The sequence below is a fragment of the Ambystoma mexicanum genome, chromosome 1p (genome assembly GCF_040938575.1).
Source record: "Ambystoma mexicanum isolate Mex_15411 chromosome 1p, UKY_AmexF1_1, whole genome shotgun sequence".
Classification (NCBI taxonomy): Eukaryota; Metazoa; Chordata; class Amphibia; order Caudata; family Ambystomatidae; genus Ambystoma; species Ambystoma mexicanum.
Genome location: NC_090921.1, coordinates 1027589881 through 1027607364, shown reverse-complemented (window position 1 = coordinate 1027607364; position 17484 = coordinate 1027589881). Strand labels below are relative to the sequence as shown.

Below are 17484 nucleotides of genomic sequence, written 5' to 3'. Positions count from 1 at the left end.
GTCGACGGTTGAAGTGGAAGCTCGTATTGAGTTTGCTAGAGAGTGATTTGTCAAGCCTTTGATAGCTCAGTTGGTAGAGCGGAGGACTGTAGTGGTAAAACAGGCATCCTTAGGTCGCTGGTTCAAATCCGGCTCGAAGGACTTTTGCCAAATGCAAATTTTATTGAATACTTGGAAAGTAAAATAACAGACAATTTATAATTATATTATATTTCATCACTGAAAATAGATGCCTTTTGCTTTGAGGCTGTGGCCACGTTATTTTTCTGTCCGACATCAATCTTCGTTGGTTTCCTGTGAGGTGTTTTGGATCCCCATCTCTTGCTATGAACTGACAAAACAGCAGAATCCCCTTGACAATCTCGATTTCTCAAGGGAAATGGGAGAACACTATACACCATCCAAGACATTAAAATATTGTCAAGGCCCAACACGGCTGAATACTCTGAGGAGATGGCCTGTGAGGCGCGCCTTTCAACTTTTCCCCCTTAGTATGGTGGTCAGTAACATGCGGGAGACTGCAGAGGGGGTCATTTTTTTAATTGGGAACTGATGTGCTTTTACTCAATTCGGGAACCTCACAAGCCAAATTTGTAGTATTTTGCACGAATTGCAAGAGATGTTTGAATGTCGACGGTTGAAGTGGAAGCTCGTATTGAGCTTGCTAGAGATTGATTTGCCAAGCCTTCGATAGCTCAGTTGGTACAGCGGAGGACTGTAGTGGTAAAACAGGCATCCTTAGGTCGCTTGTTCAAATCCGGCTCGAAGGACTTTTGCCAAATGCACATTTTATTGAATACTTGGAAAGTAAAATACTTGGAAAGTAAAATAACAGACAATTTATAAATATATTATATTTCATCACTGAAAATAGATGCCTTTTGCTTTGAGGCTGTGACCATGTTATTTTTCTGTCCAACACTAATCTTCATTGGTTTCCTGTGAGGTGTTTTGGATCCCCATCTCTTGCTATGAACTGGCAAAACAGCAGAATCCCCTTGACAATCTTGATTTCTCAAGGGAAATGAGAGAACACTATACACCATCCAAGATATTAAAATATTGTCAAGGCCCAACACGGCTGAATACTCTGAGGAGATGGCCTGTGAGGTGCCGCCTTTCAACTTTTCCCCCTTAGTATGGTGGTCAGTAACATGCAGGAGACTGCGGAGGGGGTCATTTTTTTAATTGGGAACTGATGTGCTTTTACTCAATTCGGGAACCTCACAAGCCAAATTTGTAGTATTTTGCACGAATTGCAAGAGATGTTTACAAGTCGACGGTTGAAGTGGAAGCTCGTATTGAGCTTGCTAGAGACTGATTTGCTAAGCCTTCGATAGCTCAGTTGGTAGAGAGGAGGACTGTAGTGGTAAAACAGGCATCCTTAGGTCGCTGGTTCAAATCCAGCTCAAAGGACTTTTGCCAAATGCACATTTTATTGAATACTTGTAAAGTAAAATACTTGGAAAGTAAAATAACAGACAATTTATAATTATATTATATTTCATCACTGAAAATAGATGCCTTTTGCTTTGAGGCTGTGACCACCTTATTTTTCTGTCCAACACGAATCTTCATTGGTTTCCTGTGAGGTGTTTTGGATCCCCATCTCTTGCTATGAACTGGCAAAACAGCAGAATCCCCTTGACAATCTTAATTTCTCAAGGGAAATGAGAGAACACTATACACCATCCAAGATATTAAAATATTGTCAAGGCCCAACACGGCTGAATACTCTGAGGAGATGGCCTGTGAGGCGCCGCCTTTCAACTTTTCCCCCTTAGTATGGTGGTCATTAACATGCGGGAGACTGCGGAGGGGGTCATTTTTTTAATTGGGAACTAATGTGCTTTTACTCAATTCGGGAACCTCACAAGCCAAATTTGTAGTATTTTGCACGAATTGCAAGAGATGTTTACAAGTCGACGGTTGAAGTGTAAGCTCGTATTGAGTTTGCTAGAAAATGATTTGCCAAGCCTTCGATAGCTCAGTTGGTAGAGCGGAGGACTGTAGTGGTAAAACAGGCATCCTTAGGTCGCTGGTTCAAATCCGGCTCGAAGGACTTTTGCCAAATGCAAATTTTATTGAATACTTATAAAGTAAAATGCTTGGAAAATAAAATAACAGACAATTTATAATTATATTATATTTCATCACTGAAAATAGATGCCTTTTGCTTTGAGGCTGTGGCCACGTTATGTTTCTGTCTGACACCAATCTTCGTTGGTTTCCTGTGAGGTGTTTTGGATCCCCATCTCTTGCTATGAACTGACAAAACAGCAGAATCCCCTTGACAATCTTGATTTCTCAAGGGAAATGGGAGAACACTATACACCATCCAAGATATTAAAATATTGTCAAGGCCCAACACGGCTGAATACTCTGAGGAGATGGCCTGTGAGGCGCGCCTTTCAACTTTTCCCCCTTAGTATTTTGGTCAGTAACATGCGGGAGACTGCGGAGGGGGTCATTTTTTTAATTGGGAACTGATGTGCTTTTACTCAATTCGGGAACCTCACAAGCCAAATTTGTAGTATTTTGCACGAATTGCAAGAGATGTTTACAAGTCGACGGTTGAAGTGGAAGCTCGTATTGAGTTTGCTAGAGAATGATTTGCCAAGCCTTCGATAGCTCGTCGCTGGTTCAAATCCGTCTCAAAGGACTTTTGCCAAATGCACATTTTATTGAATACTTGGAAAGTAAAATACTTGGAAAGTAAAATAACAGACAATTTATAATTATATTATATTTCATCACTGAAAATAGATGCCTTTTGCTTTGAGGCTGTGGCCACGTTATTTTTCTGTCCGACACCAATCTTCGTTGGTTTCCTGTGTGGTATTTTGGATCCCCATCTCTTGCTATGAACTGACAAAACAGCAGAATCCCCTTGACAATCTTGATTTCTCAAGGGAAATGGGAGAACACTATACACCATCCAAGATATTAAAATATTGTCAAGGCCGAACACTGATGAATACTCGGAGGAGATGGCCTGTGAGGCGCCGCCTTTCAACTTTCCCTCCTTAGTATGGTGGTAAGTAACATGCGGGAGACTGCGGAGGGGGTCCTTTTTTTAATTGTGAACTGATGTGCTTTTACTCAATTCGGGAACCTCACAAGCCAAATTTGTAGTATTTTGCACGAATTGCAAGAGATGTTTGAATGTCGACGGTTGAAGTGGAAGCTCGTATTGAGCTTGCTAGAGACTGATTTGCCCAGCCTTCGATAGCTCAGTTGGTACAGCGGAGGACTGTAGTGGTAAAACAGGCATCCTTAGGTCGCTGGTTCAAATCCGGCTCGAAGGACTTTTGCCAAATGCACATTTTATTGAATACTTGGAAAGTAAAATACTTGGAAAGTAAAATAACAGACAATTTATAATTATATTATATTTCATCACTGAAAATAGATGCCTTTTGCTTTGAGGCTGTGACCATGTTATTTTTCTGTCCAACACGAATCTTCATTGGTTTCCTGTGAGGTGTTTTGGATCCCCATCTCTTGCTATGAACTGGCAAAACAGCAGAATCCCCTTGACAATCTTGATTTCTCAAGGGAAATGGGAGAACACTATACACCATCCAAGATATTAAAATATTGTCAAGGCCCAACACGGCTGAATACTCTGAGGAGATGGCCTGTGAGGCGCCGCCTTTCAACTTTTCCCCCTTAGTATGGTGGTCATTAACATGCAGGAGACTGCGGAGGGGGTCATTTTTTTAATTCGGAACTGATGTGCTTTTACTCAATTCGGGAACCTCACAAGCCAAATTTGTAGTATTTTGCACGAATTGCAAGAGATGTTTACAAGTCGACGGTTGAAGTGGAAGCTCGTATTGAGTTTGCTAGAGAATGATTTGCCAAGCCTTCGAAAGCTCAGTTGGTAGAGCGGAGGACTGTAGTGGTAAAACAGGCATCCTTAGGTCGCTGGTTCAAATCCGGCTCGAAGGACTTTTGCCAAATGCAAATTTTATTGAATACTTGGAAAGTAAAATACTTGGAAAATAAAATAACAGACAATTTATAATTATATTATATTTCATCACTGAAAATAGATGCCTTTTGCTTTGAGGCTGTGGCCACGTTATGTTTCTGTCCAACACCAATCTTCATTGGTTTCCTGTGAGGTGTTTCGGATCCCCATCTCTTGCTATGAACTGGCAAAACAGCAGAATCCCCTTGACAATCTTGATTTCTCAAGGGAAATGAGAGTACAGTATACACCATCCAAGATATTAAAATATTGTCAAGGCCCAACACGGCTGAATACTCTGAGGAGATGGCCTGTGAGGCGCCGCCTTTCAACTTTTCCCCCTTAGTATGGTGGTCAAAAACATGCGGGAGACTGCGGAGGGGGTCATTTTTTTAATTGGGAACTGATGTGCTTTTACTCAATTCGGGAACGTCACAAGCCAAATTTGTAGTATTTTGCACGAATTGCAAGAGATGTTTACAAGTCGACGGTTGAAGTGGAAGCTCGTATTGAGTTTGCTAGAGAACAATTTGCCAAGCCTTCGATAACTCAGTTGGTAGATCGGAGGACTGTAGTGGTAAAACAGGCATCCTTAGGTCGCTGGTTCAAATCCGGCTCGAAGGACTTTTGCCAAATGCACATTTTATTGAATACTTGGAAAGTAAAATACTTGGAAAGTAAAATAACAGACAATTTATAAATATATTATATTTCATCACTGAAAATAGATGCCTTTTGCTTTGAGGCTGTGACCATGTTATTTTTCTGTCCAACACTAATCTTCATTGGTTTCCTGTGAGGTGTTTTGGATCCCCATCTCTTGCTATGAACTGGCAAAACAGCAGAATCCCCTTGACAATCTTGATTTCTCAAGGGAAATGAGAGAACACTATACACCATCCAAGATATTAAAATATTGTCAAGGCCCAACACGGCTGAATACTCTGAGGAGATGGCCTGTGAGGCGCGCCTTTCAACTTTTCCCCCTTAGTATTTTGGTCAGTAACATGCGGGAGACTGCGGAGGGGGTCATTTTTTTAATTGGGAACTGATGTGCTTTTACTCAATTCGGGAACCTCACAAGCCAAATTTGTAGTATTTTGCACGAATTGCAAGAGATGTTTACAAGTCGACGGTTGAAGTGGAAGCTCGTATTGAGTTTGCTAGAGAATGATTTGCCAAGCCTTCGATAGCTCGTCGCTGGTTCAAATCCGTCTCAAAGGACTTTTGCCAAATGCACATTTTATTGAATACTTGGAAAGTAAAATACTTGGAAAGTAAAATAACAGACAATTTATAATTATATTATATTTCATCACTGAAAATAGATGCCTTTTGCTTTGAGGCTGTGGCCACGTTATTTTTCTGTCCGACACCAATCTTCGTTGGTTTCCTGTGTGGTATTTTGGATCCCCATCTCTTGCTATGAACTGACAAAACAGCAGAATCCCCTTGACAATCTTGATTTCTCAAGGGAAATGGGAGAACACTATACACCATCCAAGATATTAAAATATTGTCAAGGCCGAACACTGATGAATACTCGGAGGAGATGGCCTGTGAGGCGCCGCCTTTCAACTTTTCCCCCTTAGTATGGTGGTCAGTAACATGCAGGAGACTGCGGAGGGGGTCATTTTTTTAATTGGGAACTGATGTGCTTTTACTCAATTCGGGAACCTCACAAGCCAAATTTGTAGTATTTTGCACGAATTGCAAGAGATGTTTACAAGTCGACGGTTGAAGTGGAAGCTCGTATTGAGCTTGCTAGAGACTGATTTGCTAAGCCTTCGATAGCTCAGTTGGTAGAGCGGAGGACTGTAGTGGTAAAACAGGCATCCTTAGGTCGCTGGTTCAAATCCAGCTCAAAGGACTTTTGCCAAATGCACATTTTATTGAATACTTGTAAAGTAAAATACAAGGAAAGTAAAATAACAGACAATTTATAAATATATTATATTTCATCACTGAAAATAGATGCCTTTTGCTTTGAGGCTGTGACCATGTTATTTTTCTGTCCAACACTAATCTTCATTGGTTTCCTGTGAGGTGTTTTGGATCCCCATCTCTTGCTATGAACTGGCAAAACAGCAGAATCCCCTTGACAATCTTGATTTCTCAAGGGAAATGAGAGAACACTATACACCATCCAAGATATTAAAATATTGTCAAGGCCCAACACGGCTGAATACTCTGAGGAGATGGCCTGTGAGGTGCCGCCTTTCAACTTTTCCCCCTTAGTATGGTGGTCAGTAACATGCAGGAGACTGCGGAGGGGGTCATTTTTTTAATTGGGAACTGATGTGCTTTTACTCAATTCGGGAACCTCACAAGCCAAATTTGTAGTATTTTGCACGAATTGCAAGAGATGTTTACAAGTCGACGGTTGAAGTGGAAGCTCGTATTGAGCTTGCTAGACACTGATTTGCTAAGCCTTCGATAGCTCAGTTGGTAGAGCGGAGGACTGTAGTGGTAAAACAGGCATCCTTAGGTCGCTGGTTCAAATCCAGCTCAAAGGACTTTTGCCAAATGCACATTTTATTGAATACTTGTAAAGTAAAATACTTGGAAAGTAAAATAACAGACAATTTATAAATATATTATATTTCATCACTGAAAATAGATGCCTTTTGCTTTGAGGCTGTGACCATGTTATTTTTCTGTCCAACACTAATCTTCATTGGTTTCCTGTGAGGTGTTTTGGATCCCCATCTCTTGCTATGAACTGGCAAAACAGCAGAATCCCCTTGACAATCTTGATTTCTCAAGGGAAATGAGAGAACACTATACACCATCCAAGATATTAAAATATTGTCAAGGCCCAACACGGCTGAATACTCTGAGGAGATGGCCTGTGAGGTGCCGCCTTTCAACTTTTCCCCCTTAGTATGGTGGTCAGTAACATGCAGGAGACTGCGGAGGGGGTCATTTTTTTAATTGGGAACTAATGTGCTTTTACTCAATACGGGAACCTCACAAGCCAAATTTGTAGTATTTTGCACGAATTGCAAGAGATGTTTGAATGTCGACGGTTGAAGTGGAAGCTCGTATTGAGCTTGCTAGAGACTGATTTGCTAAGCCTTCGATAGCTCAGTTGGTAGAGCGGAGGACTGTAGTGGTAAAACAGGCATCCTTAGGTCGCTGGTTCAAATCCAGCTCGAAGGACATTCGCCAAATGCACATTTTATTGAATACTTGTAAAGTAAAATACTTGGAAAGTAAAATAACAGACAATTGATAATTATATTATATTTCATCACTGAAAATAGATGCCTTTTGCTTTGAGGCTGTGACCACCTTATTTTTCTGTCCAACACGAATCTTCATTGGTTTCCTGTGAGGTGTTTTGGATCCCCATCTCTTGCTATGAACTGGCAAAACAGCAGAATCCCCTTGACAATCTTGATTTCTCAAGGGAAATGAGAGAACACTATACACCATCCAAGATATTAAAATATTGTCAAGGCCCAACACGGCTGAATACTCTGAGGAGATGGCCTGTGAGGCGCCGCCTTTCAACTTTTCCCCCTTAGTATGGTGGTCATTAACATGCGGGAGACTGCGGAGGGGGTCATTTTTTTAATTGGGAACTAATGTGCTTTTACTCAATTCGGGAACCTCACAAGCCAAATTTGTAGTATTTTGCACGAATTGCAAGAGATGTTTACAAGTCGACGGTTGAAGTGGAAGCTCGTATTGAGTTTGCTAGAAAATGATTTGCCAAGCCTTCGATAGCTCAGTTGGTAGAGCGGAGGACTGTAGTGGTAAAACAGGCATCCTTAGGTCGCTGGTTCAAATCCGGCCCGAAGGACTTTTGCCAAATGCAAATTTTATTGAATACTTGGAAAGTAAAATGCTTGGAAAATAAAATAACAGACAATTTATAATTATATTATATTTCATCACTGAAAATAGATGCCTTTTGCTTTGAGGCTGTGGCCACGTTATGTTTCTGTCCGACACCAATCTTCGTTGGTTTCCTGTGAGGTGTTTTGGATCCCCATCTCTTGCTATGAACTGACAAAACAGCAGAATCCCCTTGACAATCTTGATTTCTCAAGGGAAATGGGAGAACACTATACACCATCCAAGATATTAAAATATTGTCAAGGCCCAACACGGCTGAATACTCTGAGGAGATGGCCTGTGAGGCGCGCCTTTCAACTTTTCCCCCTTAGTATTTTGGTCAGTAACATGCGGGAGACTGCGCAGGGGGTCATTTTTTTAATTGGGAACTGATGTGCTTTTACTCAATTCGGGAACCTCACAAGCCAAATTTGTAGTATTTTGCACGAATTGCAAGAGATGTTTACAAGTCGACGGTTGAAGTGGAAGCTCGTATTGAGTTTGCTAGAGAATGATTTGCCAAGCCTTCGATAGCTCGTCGCTGGTTCAAATCCGTCTCAAAGGACTTTTGCCAAATGCACATTTTATTGAATACTTGGAAAGTAAAATACTTGGAAAGTAAAATAACAGACAATTTATAATTATATTATATTTCATCACTGAAAATAGATGCCTTTTGCTTTGAGGCTGTGGCCACGTTATTTTTCTGTCCGACACCAATCTTCGTTGGTTTCCTGTGTGGTATTTTGGATCCCCATCTCTTGCTATGAACTGACAAAACAGCAGAATCCCCTTGACAATCTTGATTTCTCAAGGGAAATGGGAGAACACTATACACCATCCAAGATATTAAAATATTGTCAAGGCCGAACACTGATGAATACTCGGAGGAGATGGCCTGTGAGGCGCCGCCTTTCAACTTTTCCTCCTTAGTATGGTGGTCAGTAACATGCGGGAGACTGCGGAGGGGGTCCTTTTTTTAATTGTGAACTGATGTGCTTTTACTCAATTCGGGAACCTCACAAGCCAAATTTGTAGTATTTTGCACGAATTGCAAGAGATGTTTGAATGTCGACGGTTGAAGTGGAAGCTCGTATTGAGCTTGCTAGAGACTGATTTGCCCAGCCTTCGATAGCTCAGTTGGTACAGCGGAGGACTGTAGTGGTAAAACAGGCATCCTTAGGTCGCTGGTTCAAATCCGGCTCGAAGGACTTTTGCCAAATGCACATTTTATTGAATACTTGGAAAGTAAAATACTTGGAAAGTAAAATAACAGACAATTTATAATTATATTATATTTCATCACTGAAAATAGATGCCTTTTGCTTTGAGGCTGTGACCATGTTATTTTTCTGTCCAACACGAATCTTCATTGGTTTCCTGTGAGGTGTTTTGGATCCCCATCTCTTGCTATGAACTGGCAAAACAGCAGAATCCCCTTGACAATCTTGATTTCTCAAGGGAAATGGGAGAACACTATACACCATCCAAGATATTAAAATATTGTCAAGGCCCAACACGGCTGAATACTCTGAGGAGATGGCCTGTGAGGCGCTGCCTTTCAACTTTTCCCCCTTAGTATGGTGGTCATTAACATGCAGGAGACTGCGGAGGGGGTCATTTTTTTAATTCGGAACTGATGTGCTTTTACTCAATTCGGGAACCTCACAAGCCAAATTTGTAGTATTTTGCACGAATTGCAAGAGATGTTTACAAGTCGACGGTTGAAGTGGAAGCTCGTATTGAGTTTGCTAGAGAATGATTTGCCAAGCCTTCGAAAGCTCAGTTGGTAGAGCGGAGGACTGTAGTGGTAAAACAGGCATCCTTAGGTCGCTGGTTCAAATCCGGCTCGAAGGACTTTTGCCAAATGCAAAATTTATTGAATACTTGGAAAGTAAAATACTTGGAAAATAAAATAACAGACAATTTATAATTATATTATATTTCATCACTGAAAATAGATGCCTTTTGCTTTGAGGCTGTGGCCACGTTATGTTTCTGTCCAACACCAATCTTCATTGGTTTCCTGTGAGGTGTTTCGGATCCCCATCTCTTGCTATGAACTGGCAAAACAGCAGAATCCCCTTGACAATCTTGATTTCTCAAGGGAAATGAGAGTACAGTATACACCATCCAAGATATTAAAATATTGTCATGGCCCAACACGGCTGAATACTCTGAGGAGATGGCCTGTGAGGCGCCGCCTTTCAACTTTTCCCCCTTAGTATGGTGGCCAAAAACATGCGGGAGACTGCGGAGGGGGTCATTTTTTTAATTGGGAACTGATGTGCTTTTACTCAATTCGGGAACGTCACAAGCCAAATTTGTAGTATTTTGCACGAATTGCAAGAGATGTTTACAAGTCGACGGTTGAAGTGGAAGCTCGTATTGAGTTTGCTAGAGAACAATTTGCCAAGCCTTCGATAACTCAGTTGGTAGATCGGAGGACTGTAGTGGTAAAACAGGCATCCTTAGGTCGCTGGTTCAAATCCGGCTCGAAAGACTTTTGCCAAATGCACATTTTATTGAATACTTGGAAAGTAAAATACTTGGAAAGTAAAATAACAGACAATTTATAATTATATTATATTTCATCACTGAAAATAGATGCCTTTGGCTTTGAGGCTGTGGCCACGTTATTTTTCTGTCCGACACCAATCTTCGTTGGTTTCCTGTGTGGTATTTTGGATCCCCATCTCTTGCTATGAACTGACAAAACAGCAGAATCCCCTTGACAATCTTGATTTCTTAAGGGAAATGGGAGAACACTATACACCATCCAAGATATTAAAATATTGTCAAGGCCGAACACTGATGAATACTCGGAGGAGATGGCCTGTGAGGCGCCGCCTTTCAACTTTTCCTCCTTAGTATGGTGGTCAGTAACATGCGGGAGACTGCGGAGGGGGTCATTTTTTTAATTGTGAACTGATGTGCTTTTACTCAATTCGGGAACCTCACAAGCCAAATTTGTAGTATTTTGCACGAATTGCAAGAGATGTTTGAATGTCGACGGTTGAAGTGGAAGCTCGTATTGAGCTTGCTAGAGACTGTTTTGCCAAGCCTTCGATTGCTCAGTTGGTACAGCGGAGGACTGTAGTGGTAAAACAGGCATCCTTAGGTCGCTGGTTCAAATCCGGCTCGAAGGACTTTTGCCAAATGCACATTTTATTGAATACTTGGAAAGTAAAATACTTGGAAAGTAAAATAACAGACAATTTATAATTATATTATATTTCATCACTGAAAATAGATGCCTTTTGCTTTGAGGCTGTGACCATGTTATTTTTCTGTCCAACACAAATCTTCATTGGTTTCCTGTGAGGTGTTTTGGATCCCCATCTCTTGCTATGAACTGGCAAAACAGCAGAATCCCCTTGACAATCATGATTTCTCAAGGGAAATGAGAGAACACTATACACCATCCAAGATATTAAAATATTGTCAAGGCCCAACGCGGCTGAATACTCTGAGGAGATGGCCTGTGAGGTGACGCCTTTCAACTTTTCCCCCTTAGTATGGTGGTCAGTAACATGCCGGAGACTGCGGAGGGGGGTCATTTTTTTAATTCGGAACTGATGTGCTTTTACTCAATTCGGGAACCTCACAAGCCAAATTTGTAGTTAAAATATTGTCAAGGCCCAACGCGGCTGAATACTCTGAGGAGATGGCCTGTGAGGTGCCGCCTTTTAACTTTTCCCCCTTAGTACGGTGGTCATTAACATGCAGGAGACTGCGGAGGGGGTCATTTTTTTAATTCGGAACTGATGTGCTTTTACTCAATTCGGGAACCTCACAAGCCAAATTTGTAGTATTTTGCACAAATTGCAAGAGATGTTTACAAGTCGACGGTTGAAGTGGAAGCTCGTATTGAGTTTGCTAGAGAATGATTTGCCAAGCCTTCGAAAGCTCAGTTGGTAGAGCGAGGACTGTAGTGATAAAACAGGCATCCTTAGGTCGCTGGTTCAAATCCGGCTCGAAGGACTTTTGCCAAATGCAAATTTTATTGAATACTTGGAAAGTAAAATACTTGGAAAATAAAATAACAGACAATTTATAATTATATTATATTTCATCACTGAAAATAGATGCCTTTTGCTTTGAGGCTGTGGCCACGTTATTTTTCTGTCCGACACCAATCTTCGTTGGTTTCCTGTGAGGTGTTTTGGATCCCCATCTCTTGCTATGAACTGACAAAACAGCAGAATCCCCTTGACAATCTCGATTTCTCAAGGGAAATGGGAGAACACTATACACCATCCAAGACATTAAAATATTGTCAAGGCCCAACACGGCTGAATACTCTGAGGAGATGGCCTGTGAGGCGCGCCTTTCAACTTTTCCCCCTTAGTATGGTGGTCAGTAACATGCGGGAGACTGCAGAGGGGGTCATTTTTTTAATTGGGAACTGATGTGCTTTTACTCAATTCGGGAACCTCACAAGCCAAATTTGTAGTATTTTGCACGAATTGCAAGAGATGTTTGAATGTCGACGGTTGAAGTGGAAGCTCGTATTGAGCTTGCTAGAGATTGATTTGCCAAGCCTTCGATAGCTCAGTTGGTACAGCGGAGGACTGTAGTGGTAAAACAGGCATCCTTAGGTCGCTTGTTCAAATCCGGCTCGAAGGACTTTTGCCAAATGCACATTTTATTGAATACTTGGAAAGTAAAATACTTGGAAAGTAAAATAACAGACAATTTATAAATATATTATATTTCATCACTGAAAATAGATGCCTTTTGCTTTGAGGCTGTGACCATGTTATTTTTCTGTCCAACACTAATCTTCATTGGTTTCCTGTGAGGTGTTTTGGATCCCCATCTCTTGCTATGAACTGGCAAAACAGCAGAATCCCCTTGACAATCTTGATTTCTCAAGGGAAATGAGAGAACACTATACACCATCCAAGATATTAAAATATTGTCAAGGCCCAACACGGCTGAATACTCTGAGGAGATGGCCTGTGAGGTGCCGCCTTTCAACTTTTCCCCCTTAGTATGGTGGTCAGTAACATGCAGGAGACTGCGGAGGGGGTCATTTTTTTAATTGGGAACTGATGTGCTTTTACTCAATTCGGGAACCTCACAAGCCAAATTTGTAGTATTTTGCACGAATTGCAAGAGATGTTTACAAGTCGACGGTTGAAGTGGAAGCTCGTATTGAGCTTGCTAGAGACTGATTTGCTAAGCCTTCGATAGCTCAGTTGGTAGAGAGGAGGACTGTAGTGGTAAAACAGGCATCCTTAGGTCGCTGGTTCAAATCCAGCTCAAAGGACTTTTGCCAAATGCACATTTTATTGAATACTTGTAAAGTAAAATACTTGGAAAGTAAAATAACAGACAATTTATAATTATATTATATTTCATCACTGAAAATAGATGCCTTTTGCTTTGAGGCTGTGGCCACGTTATTTTTCTGTCCGACACCAATCTTCGTTGGTTTCCTGTGTGGTATTTTGGATCCCCATCTCTTGCTATGAACTGACAAAACAGCAGAATCCCCTTGACAATCTTGATTTCTCAAGGGAAATGGGAGAACACTATACACCATCCAAGATATTAAAATATTGTCAAGGCCGAACACTGATGAATACTCGGAGGAGATGGCCTGTGAGGCGCCGCCTTTCAACTTTTCCTCCTTAGTATGGTGGTAAGTAACATGCGGGAGACTGCGGAGGGGGTCCTTTTTTTAATTGTGAACTGATGTGCTTTTACTCAATTCGGGAACCTCACAAGCCAAATTTGTAGTATTTTGCACGAATTGCAAGAGATGTTTGAATGTCGACGGTTGAAGTGGAAGCTCGTATTGAGCTTGCTAGAGACTGATTTGCCCAGCCTTCGATAGCTCAGTTGGTACAGCGGAGGACTGTAGTGGTAAAACAGGCATCCTTAGGTCGCTGGTTCAAATCCGGCTCGAAGGACTTTTGCCAAATGCACATTTTATTGAATACTTGGAAAGTAAAATACTTGGAAAGTAAAATAACAGACAATTTATAATTATATTATATTTCATCACTGAAAATAGATGCCTTTTGCTTTGAGGCTGTGACCATGTTATTTTTCTGTCCAACACGAATCTTCATTGGTTTCCTGTGAGGTGTTTTGGATCCCCATCTCTTGCTATGAACTGGCAAAACAGCAGAATCCCCTTGACAATCTTGATTTCTCAAGGGAAATGGGAGAACACTATACACCATCCAAGATATTAAAATATTGTCAAGGCCCAACACGGCTGAATACTCTGAGGAGATGGCCTGTGAGGCGCCGCCTTTCAACTTTTCCCCCTTAGTATGGTGGTCATTAACATGCAGGAGACTGCGGAGGGGGTCATTTTTTTAATTCGGAACTGATGTGCTTTTACTCAATTCGGGAACCTCACAAGCCAAATTTGTAGTATTTTGCACGAATTGCAAGAGATGTTTACAAGTCGACGGTTGAAGTGGAAGCTCGTATTGAGTTTGCTAGAGAATGATTTGCCAAGCCTTCGAAAGCTCAGTTGGTAGAGCGGAGGACTGTAGTGGTAAAACAGGCATCCTTAGGTCGCTGGTTCAAATCCGGCTCGAAGGACTTTTGCCAAATGCAAATTTTATTGAATACTTGGAAAGTAAAATACTTGGAAAATAAAATAACAGACAATTTATAATTATATTATATTTCATCACTGAAAATAGATGCCTTTTGCTTTGAGGCTGTGGCCACGTTATGTTTCTGTCCAACACCAATCTTCATTGGTTTCCTGTGAGGTGTTTCGGATCCCCATCTCTTGCTATGAACTGGCAAAACAGCAGAATCCCCTTGACAATCTTGATTTCTCAAGGGAAATGAGAGTACAGTATACACCATCCAAGATATTAAAATATTGTCAAGGCCCAACACGGCTGAATACTCTGAGGAGATGGCCTGTGAGGCGCCGCCTTTCAACTTTTCCCCCTTAGTATGGTGGTCAAAAACATGCGGGAGACTGCGGAGGGGGTCATTTTTTTAATTGGGAACTGATGTGCTTTTACTCAATTCGGGAACGTCACAAGCCAAATTTGTAGTATTTTGCACGAATTGCAAGAGATGTTTACAAGTCGACGGTTGAAGTGGAAGCTCGTATTGAGTTTGCTAGAGAACAATTTGCCAAGCCTTCGATAACTCAGTTGGTAGATCGGAGGACTGTAGTGGTAAAACAGGCATCCTTAGGTCGCTGGTTCAAATCCGGCTCGAAGGACTTTTGCCAAATGCACATTTTATTGAATACTTGGAAAGTAAAATACTTGGAAAGTAAAATAACAGACAATTTATAAATATATTATATTTCATCACTGAAAATAGATGCCTTTTGCTTTGAGGCTGTGACCATGTTATTTTTCTGTCCAACACTAATCTTCATTGGTTTCCTGTGAGGTGTTTTGGATCCCCATCTCTTGCTATGAACTGGCAAAACAGCAGAATCCCCTTGACAATCTTGATTTCTCAAGGGAAATGAGAGAACACTATACACCATCCAAGATATTAAAATATTGTCAAGGCCCAACACGGCTGAATACTCTGAGGAGATGGCCTGTGAGGCGCGCCTTTCAACTTTTCCCCCTTAGTATTTTGGTCAGTAACATGCGGGAGACTGCGGAGGGGGTCATTTTTTTAATTGGGAACTGATGTGCTTTTACTCAATTCGGGAACCTCACAAGCCAAATTTGTAGTATTTTGCACGAATTGCAAGAGATGTTTACAAGTCGACGGTTGAAGTGGAAGCTCGTATTGAGTTTGCTAGAGAATGATTTGCCAAGCCTTCGATAGCTCGTCGCTGGTTCAAATCCGTCTCAAAGGACTTTTGCCAAATGCACATTTTATTGAATACTTGGAAAGTAAAATACTTGGAAAGTAAAATAACAGACAATTTATAATTATATTATATTTCATCACTGAAAATAGATGCCTTTTGCTTTGAGGCTGTGGCCACGTTATTTTTCTGTCCGACACCAATCTTCGTTGGTTTCCTGTGTGGTATTTTGGATCCCCATCTCTTGCTATGAACTGACAAAACAGCAGAATCCCCTTGACAATCTTGATTTCTCAAGGGAAATGGGAGAACACTATACACCATCCAAGATATTAAAATATTGTCAAGGCCGAACACTGATGAATACTCGGAGGAGATGGCCTGTGAGGCGCCGCCTTTCAACTTTTCCCCCTTAGTATGGTGGTCAGTAACATGCAGGAGACTGCGGAGGGGGTCATTTTTTTAATTGGGAACTGATGTGCTTTTACTCAATTCGGGAACCTCACAAGCCAAATTTGTAGTATTTTGCACGAATTGCAAGAGATGTTTACAAGTCGACGGTTGAAGTGGAAGCTCGTATTGAGCTTGCTAGAGACTGATTTGCTAAGCCTTCGATAGCTCAGTTGGTAGAGCGGAGGACTGTAGTGGTAAAACAGGCATCCTTAGGTCGCTGGTTCAAATCCAGCTCAAAGGACTTTTGCCAAATGCACATTTTATTGAATACTTGTAAAGTAAAATACAAGGAAAGTAAAATAACAGACAATTTATAAATATATTATATTTCATCACTGAAAATAGATGCCTTTTGCTTTGAGGCTGTGACCATGTTATTTTTCTGTCCAACACTAATCTTCATTGGTTTCCTGTGAGGTGTTTTGGATCCCCATCTCTTGCTATGAACTGGCAAAACAGCAGAATCCCCTTGACAATCTTGATTTCTCAAGGGAAATGAGAGAACACTATACACCATCCAAGATATTAAAATATTGTCAAGGCCCAACACGGCTGAATACTCTGAGGAGATGGCCTGTGAGGTGCCGCCTTTCAACTTTTCCCCCTTAGTATGGTGGTCAGTAACATGCAGGAGACTGCGGAGGGGGTCATTTTTTTAATTGGGAACTGATGTGCTTTTACTCAATTCGGGAACCTCACAAGCCAAATTTGTAGTATTTTGCACGAATTGCAAGAGATGTTTACAAGTCGACGGTTGAAGTGGAAGCTCGTATTGAGCTTGCTAGACACTGATTTGCTAAGCCTTCGATAGCTCAGTTGGTAGAGCGGAGGACTGTAGTGGTAAAACAGGCATCCTTAGGTCGCTGGTTCAAATCCAGCTCAAAGGACTTTTGCCAAATGCACATTTTATTGAATACTTGTAAAGTAAAATACTTGGAAAGTAAAATAACAGACAATTTATAAATATATTATATTTCATCACTGAAAATAGATGCCTTTTGCTTTGAGGCTGTGACCATGTTATTTTTCTGTCCAACACTAATCTTCATTGGTTTCCTGTGAGGTGTTTTGGATCCCCATCTCTTGCTATGAACTGGCAAAACAGCAGAATCCCCTTGACAATCTTGATTTCTCAAGGGAAATGAGAGAACACTATACACCATCCAAGATATTAAAATATTGTCAAGGCCCAACACGGCTGAATACTCTGAGGAGATGGCCTGTGAGGTGCCGCCTTTCAACTTTTCCCCCTTAGTATGGTGGTCAGTAACATGCAGGAGACTGCGGAGGGGGTCATTTTTTTAATTGGGAACTAATGTGCTTTTACTCAATACGGGAACCTCACAAGCCAAATTTGTAGTATTTTGCACGAATTGCAAGAGATGTTTGAATGTCGACGGTTGAAGTGGAAGCTCGTATTGAGCTTGCTAGAGACTGATTTGCTAAG

At 41.2% G+C, this 17484-nt stretch overlaps 3 non-coding genes across 3 annotated transcripts; all 3 read left to right on the top strand.

Moving 5' to 3' along the window:
• The first annotated feature begins 55 nt into the window (after nucleotides 1-55).
• On the top strand, nucleotides 56-141 carry TRNAY-GUA (transfer RNA tyrosine (anticodon GUA)). Its single transcript is given in 2 exon segments — nucleotides 56-92; nucleotides 106-141. It is a non-coding gene; the product is annotated as a tRNA-Tyr (tRNA).
• Nucleotides 142-1976: 1835 nt separating this feature from the next.
• TRNAY-GUA (transfer RNA tyrosine (anticodon GUA)) lies at nucleotides 1977-2062 on the top strand. The gene is given in 2 exon segments: nucleotides 1977-2013; nucleotides 2027-2062. It is a non-coding gene; the product is annotated as a tRNA-Tyr (tRNA).
• Nucleotides 2063-7052: 4990 nt separating this feature from the next.
• Nucleotides 7053-7138, top strand: TRNAY-GUA (transfer RNA tyrosine (anticodon GUA)). Its single transcript is given in 2 exon segments — nucleotides 7053-7089; nucleotides 7103-7138. It is a non-coding gene; the product is annotated as a tRNA-Tyr (tRNA).
• The last annotated feature ends 10346 nt before the right edge of the window (nucleotides 7139-17484 follow it).